The sequence below is a fragment of the Grampus griseus genome, assembly GCF_964374135.1.
Source record: "Grampus griseus genome assembly, chromosome: 11".
Lineage (NCBI taxonomy): Eukaryota > Metazoa > Chordata > Mammalia > Artiodactyla > Delphinidae > Grampus > Grampus griseus.
The window spans coordinates 80,167,846-80,181,450 of NC_139005.1; positions in this window are offsets into that span (position 1 = coordinate 80,167,846).

Sequence of the window (13,605 nt, forward strand, 5' to 3'; positions counted from 1 at the left end):
TTGTATTTTAGTTCTCTTTTCGGTCTGCTCCTTTATGTTTTGCTTCTAATCATTGTAGTAATCTGTTCCTCTCTTGTTCCTAGGTAAGCAGTGTATAGGCATTATACTCACAGAATGTTGTAGGGAAGCTCTCAGAGGCACCTCTCTCACTTTCTACAGTATAGCAACTAATACTTTTCAGTCCACACTTCCTTTTTTCCATCAGTTTTCCTGTCTTCGTACTCATCTATGGCGCTCATGATTGTTAGTCTTGCTTTGAGACTAAGCAAAGATGTTGCTGCCATATATTCATCACGGAGCTGTGTTCACAAGTTGAAAATGCTTTTCTCTCTCCATCATTCATGTGTCCCCCAAAGGTGATTTTATTTAAATTAGTGATTCTCAAGGTAATATGTACACTGTAATTAATTAGAAAGCAAGTAGCATCAAAGGCTTAAAATAACAATAAAGTATGCTTTATTGCATGCTTACTGTGTGCTAGATACTGTTCTATGTACTTAATATGTATTGACTCACTTAATCCTCAAGATAGTCCTATGAAATAGGTATTTTCTTATTCTCTCATTGCAAATGAGGAAATTGGTGCTTGGAGGGGTTAGGAAACGTGCCCAAATTTGCACAGCTGAGAAATGATGAGTCTGGTTGCATATGATAATGGCAGAGAGGACCTAAAAGACCGAAACTCTTAAACAGACTCTGAACCAGTTCTCCTGTTCAGCCTTGCTCCTTCCACAACTTCAGTGGTGCCTCTAAGTTCCAAACCTCTTTAAGGGATCTTTAAGGTTCACTTGTAGTTTTAATCTTTGTCTGTAGCCATTTAACTTTGAGCCTTCTTACCCTTAATTTGTTTTCTATTTATTAATCTGTTTTCCATCTTCATACAGTTTTTTGCAACATATTGTCTTCTGATGTCTCATTTCTCTTCCATTCATGTAGTCAGTCTGTCGCTTTGAATTAGCAGTCACTGAGAGCTATTCAGAGTTCATATAGTATCTTCCCACCAAAGATTTAGGAAGAAAGCAGAGAAGGAAACATGGAATTTTTAGTGTAGGGAGACCCAAAACAGATCAATTCTGTTATGTTCTGGTATAAAGTCATTAGTTGAACTGACACTTCATGACGTTTACTGCTATTATCTTCCCAGCTCTTTGAAACTGACTGCTTGTAAAATTTTACACCCACTTGAAGAAATATTTATTCATTGCCTCCTCTTGCCAGGTATAATGTTTGGCAATGCTGGATGCAGTTTTTTTGTTTTTGTTTTTGTTTTTTTGCGGTACGCGGGCCTCTCACTGTGTGGCCTCTCCCGTTGCAGAGCACAGGTTCCGTACGCGCAGGCTCAGTGGCCATGGCTCACGGGCCTAGCCGCTTCGCAGCATGTGGGATCTTCCTGGACCGGGGCACGAACCTGTGTCCCCTGCATCGGCAGGCGGACTCTCAACCACTGCGCCACCAGGGAAGCCCTGGATGCAGTTTCAAGAATATCTTTGGGTATTCTTTGGGGGAAGTTTTTGGGGTCAAAAACATTTGTCCCATTAACTAATAGCAACATAGTTTTATTTAGCTGTTTAAGTATTAATGGGGGACTTCCCTAGTGGTCCAGTGGTTACGACTCCCCACTCCCAGTGCAGGGGTCCTCGGTTCAATCCCTGGTCAGGGAACTAGATCCCACATGCCACAGCAAAAATATCCCGCGTGCAGCAACTAAAAATCCCACAATGCCACAATTAAAGATCCCGCACACAGCAATGAAGATCCCTCATGCTGCAGCTAAGACCCAACACAGCCAAATAAATAAATAAAAATTTTAAATCTATTGTATTAATTGTTCTTTAGCTAATTAAGAGGAATTAGTAATGTTTAACCCTTGTAAATCAAAGAACCAAAAATTTGTCAGCTTGTTTGGAATAAATGAAAGCTGACTATGAAAATAAAATCCTAATCAAATGCGTTTATACTAGACCAGTACTGACTTTGTTGTCCAGAATTTAACACATTGATCTTGTGGTAGTGAATAATTTGAAATTGTGAAGCAGTGTAAAGGGTACTTGTTTTATTTGTCCCACTGACAGAAACTAGTCAGCTTCTGGTTTGATCGGGAGAAGTAAGTTATCTATTGCTTAATAGCAATTAACCTCAAAACTTACCAGCTTAAAACAATTATTGTAGTTTTTATGTGTCAGAAATCAGGGAGCAGGACTTCCCTGGTGGCACAGTGGTTAGGAATCCACCTGCTAATGCAGGGGACACGGGTTCAATTCCTGGTCCGGGAAGATCCCACATGCCGCGGAGCAACTAAACCCATGCACCACAACTACTGAGCCTGCACTCTAGAACCTGTGCTCTAGAGCCTGCAAGCCACACTACTGAGCCCACATGCCACAACTACTGAAGCCCGTGTGCCTAGAGCCGGTGCTCCACAACAAGAGAAGCCACTGCAATGAGAAGCCTGCGCACTGCAACGAAAAGTAGCCCCTGCTCACCACAACTAGAGAAAGCCTGCACGCAGCAACGAAGACCCAATGCAGCCAAAAATTAATTAATTAATTAAGGCAGCGACTTAGCTGTGTGGTTCTAGCTCAGAACCTCATGACTTTGTAGTTAGTTGTCAGCGATATAATCTGAAGGTCCAACTGGGGCAGAATGTGCTGCCAAGCTCACAGGGTAGTTGGCAGGCCTCAGTTCCTTACAGGCTGTTGGCTGGAGACATCATAGGTCACCTGAGTGCCCTCATGACATGGCAGCTGGCTTCTCCCAGAATAATCCAAGAAAATGCACCCATGATTGGAGCCACAGCATTTATACAACCTAATCTTGGAAACGATATACCATCACTTTCGCCATATTCTATTGGTTTTACAGGTCAAATGGGGAAGGGACGACACAAGAATGAATACCCAGGAGGCAGAGGTGATTGGGACTCTTGGAGTTTGGCTGCCACAACTATCTTAATCTGAGGGGTTATATAGATATTTAGTTTGGACATGCTGTATAGCATTTGAAAATAGTGTTCAGTATTGCTTTGGAATGTATACGGACATTTCTTTGGAATGTTTGCTTTGATCTGTCCATCATTCCAAAACATTATATATAAAATTAAATATGAATGAAAAGCAGTGAGACTGGAGAGGGGGGTAGATTTGAGTTATCTTGCAGAGGTAAATTTAACAGACTTGATTAATACATGGTCAGAGAGAGAGAAGTACAAAGTTACCTGGAGATTTTCTACTTGGCTGACCTAGTGGAAGGTGGTTCCAGTCACTGAAAGAATTCTGAAAGAAGACTATGGGGGAAAGAAGATAGACTTTGAATACATTCAATCTGATATTTCTGTGAGAAATTGTAGCAACAATATTTGACCCATAGTAAGCACTCAGACACTGTGTGAATAAATCCAAATGCAGGTCATCTGTTGGCAATTAGGTAACTATCTGAAGCTTAGGAGAGAAACTAGAAACAGTTGAAAGTCCTTAGCAAATAGATATATTCAGAATGATGGAAATATATAAGATTATACACAGATTTGGAAGTGAGAAAGAGCTAAGGATGAGAGTATCAGTGTTTAAGAGATGGGTAATCAAGGAAGACCAAGAGAATGCAGTGTCATCGAAGAGGGCATTTTAAGAAGAGTGGTCAACAGTTATGCTAAGTAAAATGGGGGCACAGAATGATGTGTACTGAATTTAGTCAGGTGACTGGTGAGAATAATTTCAGTGTTAAGGCAGGGGCAGATGTGTAGACAACTCTTAGAGAACAGGGCAGTAGCTTGAGAGTTGGCAGTATGTCAAGAAAGGTGGGTGCTTCCCTGGTGGCACAGTGGTTAAGAATCCGCCTGCCAATGCAGGGGACACGGGTTCGAACCCTGGTCCAGGAAGGTCCCACATGCTGCGGAGCAACTAAGCCTGTGAGCCACAACTACTGAGCCCAAGGGCCACAACTACTGAAGCCCGTGCACCTAGAGCCCGTGCTCCACAACAAGAGAAGACACCGCAATGAGAAGCCCGCGCACTGCAACGAAGAGTAACCCCCGCTCACCACAACTAGAGAAAGCCCACGCACAGCAACGAAGACCCAATGCAGCCAAAAATAAATATAAATAAAATAATTTTTTTTTTAAAAAAGGCGTTTGTTTCTAAAATGAGAGACCATGCAGCCATACATAGATCAAGAAGCCATATTACCAATCCCCCAGAGATTCTCAATCTCCCTTCTAGTTTCTATCCCTCTCCAACCCTCCACCTAGAATAACCACTGTGCTAACATAGCACTATGGATTTTTGTTGTTGTTGCTTTATTAATAAAATCATACATTATTTACTCCTTTGAGTGGCTTTCACTTTGCATTGTGTTCATGAGATTAATCCATATATGTAGTGATAGATTTTTGTCACTGCTGTATTTCATTGTGTGGATATAGCATAACATCCATTTAACTTTTAATGGGCATTTGGGTAGTTTGAAGGTTTGGGCTATTACCAAAAATGCTGCTGTAAACATTTCTGTACATGTCCTTTGTGTGTATATATGTGTAGTTCTGTCTTCATTTTGTTACAGGGTTTGCTTATGTACCAGTTGTCCATCTTTCATAATGATTTGTGGAAGTTCTTTATATGTTCTGGACTCTAGCCCTTTGTCAGTGTATCAGATTCTAATCAGGAGGCAAAAATGACATCAGTTACTTGAACAGAAATACTTTAAAGAATTATTAACCAGTCATAAAGTTAGGTAACTGAAAGTAACAAAAGAATTTTGAAGTATGGAGAGAGCACTGCAGCAACTATAGAACCTAAGGTCAAGAGAAAAAAGAGAAGAGGTTGGAATTATTAAAACTTAGAAGCTTGGGGCAGGAACCCTTGGGGCTGAAACTCAGACCTCTGAAGAGGGCATGCTGCCACCTGAAGGGAGAGGAAAGGCACAAAGAAACTCCACACTGGATTCTGAAACTGATATAGAAACTGTAGCACCACAGAGAAGAGACATCACTGGGTTGATACTCAGAGGAGCTGCAAGAAGATCGTCCACAGGAAGGACAAATCTTTCTCCAGCCTTTCAGTCTCTAGTAACCACTATAAGCAGAGCCTAACAGGGAACCAGCCTGCAAAGTAGAAGTGTGGTTGCAGAGTCCTAACCTCAGCATCACAAAGCAGAATATGTAAGGGGTTGCTTTTGGAGCCAAGAGACAGGAATTGGTACAAGGCAACTGACCAAAATTAACTTGAGAAAAAATAATAGTACTATATCTATTAAATTGAATATGTAATTTTAAACTTCACACAAAACTCAGTGATAGCATTCACTAATGAATTCTATCAAAATATAAGGAAGATATCATACTAATCTTATACTCCCAGAGGACAGAAATAAACACTTCTCAACTTGTCCCATGCAATTCTGTCAGTGAAAGGATGATTTTTAAAATAGTGCTGGAGAAATTAGATCTCCATATAGGGAAGAGATTAACCTTGACCCCTAACTCACACTGTGCAGAAAAAATTAATCTGAGGTGGATCATTGACCTAAATGTGAAAGCTAAATCAAGCCTCTGAATAGAAACCATGAGAATATCTTTCTGACCTTAGAGTTGGCAAACATTTCTTTTAAAAGACCCAAAAAAGCACTAACCAATTAGTAAATTGGATTACATACTAAGAAGTGTGAATCAAAAGACACTTAGAAAACAGATCAGAGAATGGCAGAAGATATTCCCGATAAATATATCTGACAAAGGACTTAAACAGAATGTTTTGAAAAGTCCCACAAATCAATAAGAAAAAGACAACTCAAACAAAAAACTAACAAAAGCCTGAAAATCTCATCACAAAAGGAAATATCCAAATAAGCATTTGAAATTGTGGTTAAAGGCTGACAGCAGCAAATGTGAAAAAGCTAATGGAGCAACTGAAACGGCAACAGCATTACACTGGAATACTATTCGGTAGTATCTACTAACGCTAAACATGCCTATCCTGTGACCTAGCAATTCCACTCAGGTATTTACCCAAGAGGCATGAAAACATAACCACAAAAAAGAATTGTTAAATGCTCATAATGATGTTTTATTCATAATTGCTCCCAACTGGAAATAGTTCACACATCCATCAACAGGAGAACAGATAATCTGTGGAATACTCTTATAATGCAATACTATGTTGCAATAAGCAAACTACAGCTACATGTAACAGTGTGGATGAATTGCACAGATATAATGTTAAAACAATTCTGGGGCAAAAGTATTTAGTGTATGATTCAGTCCAAAATTCCTAAAGTAGGAAAACGGGCAAAAATATTCTATGGTGATAGAAGAACAAGGCATACATACCTTTGGGGAAAGGGTAGGTATTAGGTGAACATGAAGGATTCTTTTGCAGTGATAGAATGTTCTATATATCTTGATCTAGGTTGTGGTTAACAAGGGTATATACATATGTAACCAAGAGTTTCATCAATCTATACACAAGATTTTGTGCAATTTACTGTTTTAAACCTCAATAAGTAAAACAAAAAAAATATTTCTTATCAAAGAGATTGAGAAAATTAATTTAAAATTAATGCAGCTTTCATCTAGTAATGGTCTTTTAATCTCATTTTTATTCATTGCCCATTTGTATTTTTGCCCACTTTTGGTAGTTGGGAGGCTTGGATCTTATTGACAGGTGGGATCATTTTAATATTTTATGTTTATATTTCAAGTTTTTCCTAGCCTCTTTCTATTGGTCTACAGTGTTTTTGTCTATTATTAGTTAAAAACAACAACAACATTGCTTTTCACATCTGTCTCTGGACGTGACAGAATAACCAGTAACAGATTTGTCCTTCCATTGTAAAAAGTTAGAAAACCAGGCAAAATATCAATATATGAAACAACTGCTTTTCGACATTGGATAACAGACAGTATGTGACTGATCCCTGAGAGAAGAGAAACAAAAGTAGCCATATGATTACACTTTTTTCCTACAGCACTTTCCAGCTGGTGACAAAAGGAGGGTGAGTCTGAAGCAGAGCACAGGGTCTCTGGTTAGTTGAAGACACGGAAATCAAAGTTCAAGGAGGCTAAGGCAATTAGAATTTGTGGGAAAGAGTAACAGGAAAGGGAACTATGCAGGAAAAGAGCTCCAGAAATTTGCATAGGAGTCTCTTGAGTCTGGCTAAATACCAAATTGTGTGCATAGGTTGAAGAACACCTCCCCAGAGGCTCTGAGCTCAACACTTTCCAGAACTCACACAGGGCTGGGAGACATTCTCATCACAAAAAGCCAGAGTGGAAAGACCTTGTAAAATGCCCAGGATATTTAGTATAGATCCCAGAAGGGCCACAACTGAGTAGTACTAAACAAGCTCTAGAATAAAAGCTACTCTAGATACATCCTAACAGAACTTAAAAATAAGCTTTGAAAGGATTAAGCTGACCTCCTAGTAAATTAAGTCTTCCAGAACACAGTTGAACACTCTTCAAAGGAAGACAATAAAATGCACTCTCAGTAATATTCACAATATCAAGGATCCAGTAAAATATTAAATAGAGATGCAAAGGAGCAGGAAAATGTGACCTATAAGCAGAAAATAAGTCAATAGACACAGACCAAGAAATGATTCATTACTAAATTTACTCAAAAAGTTAAAAACATGAACATAATGATGAAAGTAATGGGAGCTACAAAAAAAAAAAAAGAAAAAAAACTTCTGGAGATGAAAAATTACAATATCAAAACACAATTTTATTGGATGGACTTAGCAGATTAGACAGTGCAAAAGAAGACGAATGAACCTGAAGACAGAGCAATACAATTATCCAAACTGAAACACAAAGAGGAAAAGCCTCAGTGACCTGTGAGATGATATCAAGCAGTCTTTCATACATGTAATTGGAATACCAGAAGGAGAGGAGAGAGAGCAGAAAAACCATTTGAAGAAATGATGGATGAAATTTTACTAAATTTCACAAAAACTATAAACCCAGTCATGTGAGTAGTACCAAAGTCAAGATATAAAATATTTCTATCACCCCAGAAAGTTCCCTTATTGACCCTTTGTAATCAATCTCCTGCCTCCAACCCCATACCCTGGCAAGAACTGCTTTTTGTTCCTACAGTTTTGCCTTTTCCAGAGTGACATAAATTAACCATACAGTTTGTAGCCTTTTGAGTCTGGCTTCCATCACTCAGCACACTGGTTCTCAACTGGTGGTTTTGCACCCCAGGGGACACTTGGCAATGTCTGGATATTTTTAGTTGTTACAGCTTTGTTTGGGGGAGGGCACTAACGGGTAGAGGCCAGGGATGCTGCTAAACCTCCTACAATACACAGGACAGCCCCCATAACAAAGAATTACCAGGCCTAAGATGTCAGTAGTGCTGAAGCTGAGAAACTTGACTCAGACGACTAAATCTTCTGAGAATTGTCGCATTTAATTTGTTCCTTTTACTTTGGAATAGGATTTTTATGTCCTTATTTCCAACTTACACGTCTCATTTGCTCAAGTGTCTGTTCAAATCTTTTGACCATTTTAAAAAGTAGTTGAGGGACTTCCCTGGGGGTCCAGTGGGTAAGACTCTGTGCTCCCAATGCAGGGGGCCCGGTTCGATCCCTGGTCGGGGAACTAGATCCCACATGCATGCCACAACTAAGAGTTCGCATGCCGCAACTAAGAGTTCGCATGCTGCAACTAAGAGTTCGCATGCCACAACTATTAGCCCACATGCCACAGGGAAGACCCAGAGCAGCCAAAAAAAGAAATACAAAGCACTATTACCTCCATTCTATATGAATCTAACTTCATGGGAATATATTTTATAGTATATACAATTTATGTAGCATATATCAATTTCTTGATTTTCCCTTTTTTAATGTTGATTGGAAAATTAGAATTGTTCCATGAAATAGATAACCCTTAAAAGAAAAAAAAAATACTGAGAAGCCAATATGCATTTGGATGAAAAGAAAGTTAGATTGGTAAAAATCAAGACATTTTTTATAGATTAAAAGACTTAATCTTAGACATTATTTTAAAAAAAATAAAGGATACTGTATGTACAGTCCCAACTGTTCTAGTAAGAGCTTGCCTTCTGTTAAGTAGAAGTCCTCTTCCCTTCCCAGTCAGGATAGATTTAGGGGTACAGGTTGGAGAAAAGTCTGGGACAGGTGAATTATTCTGTGTAAATAAAGGAGATGAATAAAGGAGGGGAGAGGGCCACTGCATGTGGAGAGAGGGAAGAAGTGAGAATTCTCAGGGCAGAGCAGCCCAAAAGGGTCTTTGGGAGAGAAAGAATGACTAGGAGATTTTTATTTTATTTGCTCTGAGGAGTGCTGTGCAGCTCTTTCGTTATCAGACTAAAAATGTCTTTGATAAAGGCTACATTGCTCACCAATTCTTTTTTTTTTTTAGTATATTCAAAATTGCTAGCTAGTCATATTTTTTAAATTTTCTGTACAATTTTTAAACGTTACTTTCCGTTTATAGTTTTACAAAGTATTGGCTGTATCCTTCGGGTTGTACAACACATCCTTGAGCCTATCTTACAACCAATAGTTTGTACCCCCCACTCCCCACCCCTATGTTGCCCCCCTTCCCCCAATAACCACGAGTTTGTTCTCTATATCTGGCTCACCAATTCACTTTTGTGAAAGTGAACAATTTTGAGTGAAGTTAAAGGTGGGGCTGGTTCTCTGGGTTGAGGAAAGGCAAAAACAGATTACACAGGGAAGCTGGACTTGAGGACAGAAGAGATCAAGAGTGTATAATTTCTTGGAATTTAGCAAAAAGTCCTAGGAGAACTTCAGACTGTGGAATTAGTGAAGTATTAATTTAGATCCCCAAGGGGTAAATAATCCGGCAAATAGCTGACTTATAGCTAGATATTCAGCAAATAGCTGACTTATAGCTGGGAGATATATACATATATATTAAAATAGATATATATACGTATATACATATATATATATCTCCAATCTGTGTCCGCTGAACCACTGTATTTGGTAGTTTAACCTAGAGCCATCTGCCATACCTACATAGATGTCTGAATGTATGTCAAAAGATTATTGGGTTGGGCTTTCCTGGTGGCGCGGTGGTTGGGGGTCCGCCTCCTGATGCAGGGGACACGGGTTCGTGCCCCGGTCTGGGAGGATCCCACATGCCGTGGAGCGGCTGGGCCTGTGAGCCGTGGCCGCTGAGCCTGCGCGTCCGGAGCCTGTGCTCCGCAACAGGAGAGGCCGCAGCAGTGAGAGGCCCCCGTACCGCAAAAAAAAAAAAAAAAAAATTATTGGGTTTTTTTGGTTGGTTTATTTATTTATTTATTTAATCATTTATTTATTTATGGTTGTGTTGGGTCTTAGTTGCTGTGTGCGGGCTTTCTCTAGTTGCAGAGAGCGGGGGCTACTCTTCGTTATGGTGCGAGGGCTTCTTATTGCAGTGGCTTCTTTTGTTGCGGAGCATGGGTTCTAGGCGCTCAGGCTTCAGTAGTTGTAGCACTCGGGCTCAGTAGTTGTGGCTTGCAGGGCCTAGAGCACAGGCTCAGTAGTTGTGACGCAGGGGCTTAGCTGAATCGCACCCTGAGACTCCTCAGGGCTCACTGTGAGGAGTGGCTGCAGTCTGATGGCAAGTATTCTTTGTTTCCTTCCTGAGTTCCCTCAGGGCTCACCAGCTCACCCATCAGCTGGTGGCTGCAATCTCAGATGATTGTGACATCCTTTGTTTACTGATATGACAGGCAATATTCCATTTCTCACATTAGAAATTAGGTAGGCCCAGAAAGGGTAGAGGGATCTATCTACTAGACTGAAACAGTGGGCAAGGGCTACAGATTCACCTTCCTCTCTCTGTCCCACCCTCAGGACCCCTTTCTGACTATTTCATAGCTCTGTTATAGGGGCCTGTCTAACGCATGCATCCTCCATGCCCAGTTGCCTGAGGCAGAGCGAACTTCAGATCATGAAGAACTACTTTTTTCTGAGAGGCCTTGCCACTCCACAGCTGAGCTTGAACTGAATATGGTACCAACTTCCCATTGCTCCGGAAGTTGGGACAAAAACTGTGGGGCAGGACAGGAGTTGGAATGAGAACTAGGGTCTGAAGCATAGAACATCTGTGTAGGTGTGGTAGATGACTCTAGGTTAAACTACCAGACACTGTGGTTCAGTGGCCACGGATTGGATTACTGAGAGCGTTCAGGCTCCCTGCAGAGCAGAGGCCCTCGTACACGCTAATCAGCTACCTCCCCTCAGGTGTCTCTGGGCCAAGCATTTCCTCGGGCTGGTCTCCAGGCCAAGGCAGAGCCTTTGAAAGTCTCTAAAGGAACATCATGGATCTGTAGGACTGAGAGTCTGTGCCACTCCTCAGCGAAGGATCACTGACTGAAAACCCAATTGACAACCCCATAAAGAAGACCTTTTCTGAGTTTTTCAAAGAAGGGAAATAGAAAATACTTGAATCCACTTTTAAAAAATGAACGAAAGGGAAGGAACACAGACCTCCATTAATTCACTTGACAGTGATGCTTCCCCATGTTGGTTTTTTTTAAACCTTTAATATCCACCTCCAACCATATAATTTTCATTTATTCTGTTCTTCTGATTTTATATTAATCCTTTCTTCTTTTCAAAGCAGACACTTACGGCTGAAAATATCCCACAAATAATTGCTTTTGCTGCACAAATGTTAATAGGTAAGGTATAAGCATTCACCTACAAGTATTTGGGTGGACACGTCCTCATTTTTCTTAGATAAATACTGAAAAATGCAATGGCTGAGTCTTATGGTAGGTGCATGTTTAACTTTTTAAAACATTGCCCCACTCTTTTCAAAATGGCTGTAACATTTCACAATCCTACCAGAAAGTACTGCCATTAGTATTGTCAGTCTACTTAATTTTGGCTTTTCGACTGAAAAAAAAAAGCACAACATAAAAGCTGAGAATTATATTTTATTCAGCAGACTTTCTGAGGCCTTAAGCCCGGAAGACAGCCTCTCAGATAGATCTGAGGAGCTGCTCCGAAGGGGTAAGGGAGGAACCAGACTTTATAGTAGTTTTTGCAACAAAAATGAGGCAGTTGGCACATCAAAAGATTACTGTTAATTGAAGAAAACCAGACATCTCAAGTTAATGAATTTAGTGCTTTTCCATGTCGGAGAAGATGCGAGAGTCTGGGCTCATTGAAATCGTCCCTTTGGTATGCACCTTAACTATCTAGGGCCAGTATCCAGTTCTTTCCCATCCTGAATCCCCTCAGGGTGCACCGTTGGGGCGGCTGTGTGGCCAAGGAGGCAACCTGTTTGTCTCCATCCTGAGTTCCCTCAGGGCTCACAGTGGGGGCAGCTGTAGTGGCTAGATGGCTGGGCTGTGACATCCTTTGCTGATATGGGAGGCGGCATTCTTTGGCCACAGGCACAGGAGGTATGTACCAGTATCTCATGGTGGGTTTCATTTGTATTCCCCTGGTGACTAAGGATGTTGAACATCTTTTCATGTTCTGATTGGGCATTTGTATATTGTCTTTTATGAACTGTTTATTTCAATCTTTTGCCCATTTTGGGGGTTGTCTTCTTATTGAGTTGTAAGAATTCTTTATACATTCTGAATGCATCCCTATGTTGTTTTAAACAACTACGTTTTGTATGTTTTTTGTTGTTATTGTATAACAATTGAAAACTGATATAACACATATGGAACACCTCATACAACAAAGACAGAATCCATGTTGTTTTCATTTTCTATTGCTACCATAACAAATTACCACGGATTAGCGATTTAAGGCAATACCCATTTATTCTCTCACAGTTTCCACGAGTCAGAAGTCTGGGCACACTGTGGCCCAGCTGAGTTCTTGCTTATGGTCTCACAGCACCAAAATCAAGGATTCAGCAGGGTTGTGTTCTTTACTGGAGCCTCTTGGGAAGAATCCACATCCAAATTCCAGTGCTCCAAGGACAATGGTGCTTCAAGGACAAAGGACAACCTTGCCTGAAAAAGTGTCAGCGTTACACCCCCTACCAGACTCTTAGTCACCCTCCCTGCCATGTTGCGATGGTTACGAAATTCCTGAGCCCACCTGGCCAACAGGACCTGTCCCAAATAAGGAAAGACATTTGCCCTGTCCCACTCTAACCCCATAGAAGGAAGGTGTATGTGCCTCGACCATCAGTAAACGAAATTTTCACCTCGGACCATTTCTTTGTTTTCTGGCTATAAAAACTGATCAATAGCACATGTTCGGGCTCGACTCTTCCAGACTACTAGGAAGTCGGACCACTGTTCTAGCAGCGACACTTCCCTCTAATAAATTCTATCTTCTTTACATTCTGCTTTGTGTCTGGAAATTCTTCTCCAACCCGCGTTCAGACCAAGACACAACATTCAAGAATGTGGGAGAATTCAATTCCTTTTCATGCTTTGCCTTTGGCCCCTCCATCTTCAAGCCAGCAGAGGCAGCTGAGTCCTTCTTATGTTTTTAATCTCTGCCTTCCTCTTCTGCTTTTAAGGGCTCATGTGATTATAGTGGACCCATCTGGATAACTCAGGATAATCTTCCTATTTTAATAATTACATCTTCAAAGTTCCTTTGCCATATAATATAACACATCTGCAGATTAATACCAGGAGGTAAAGGTCATGA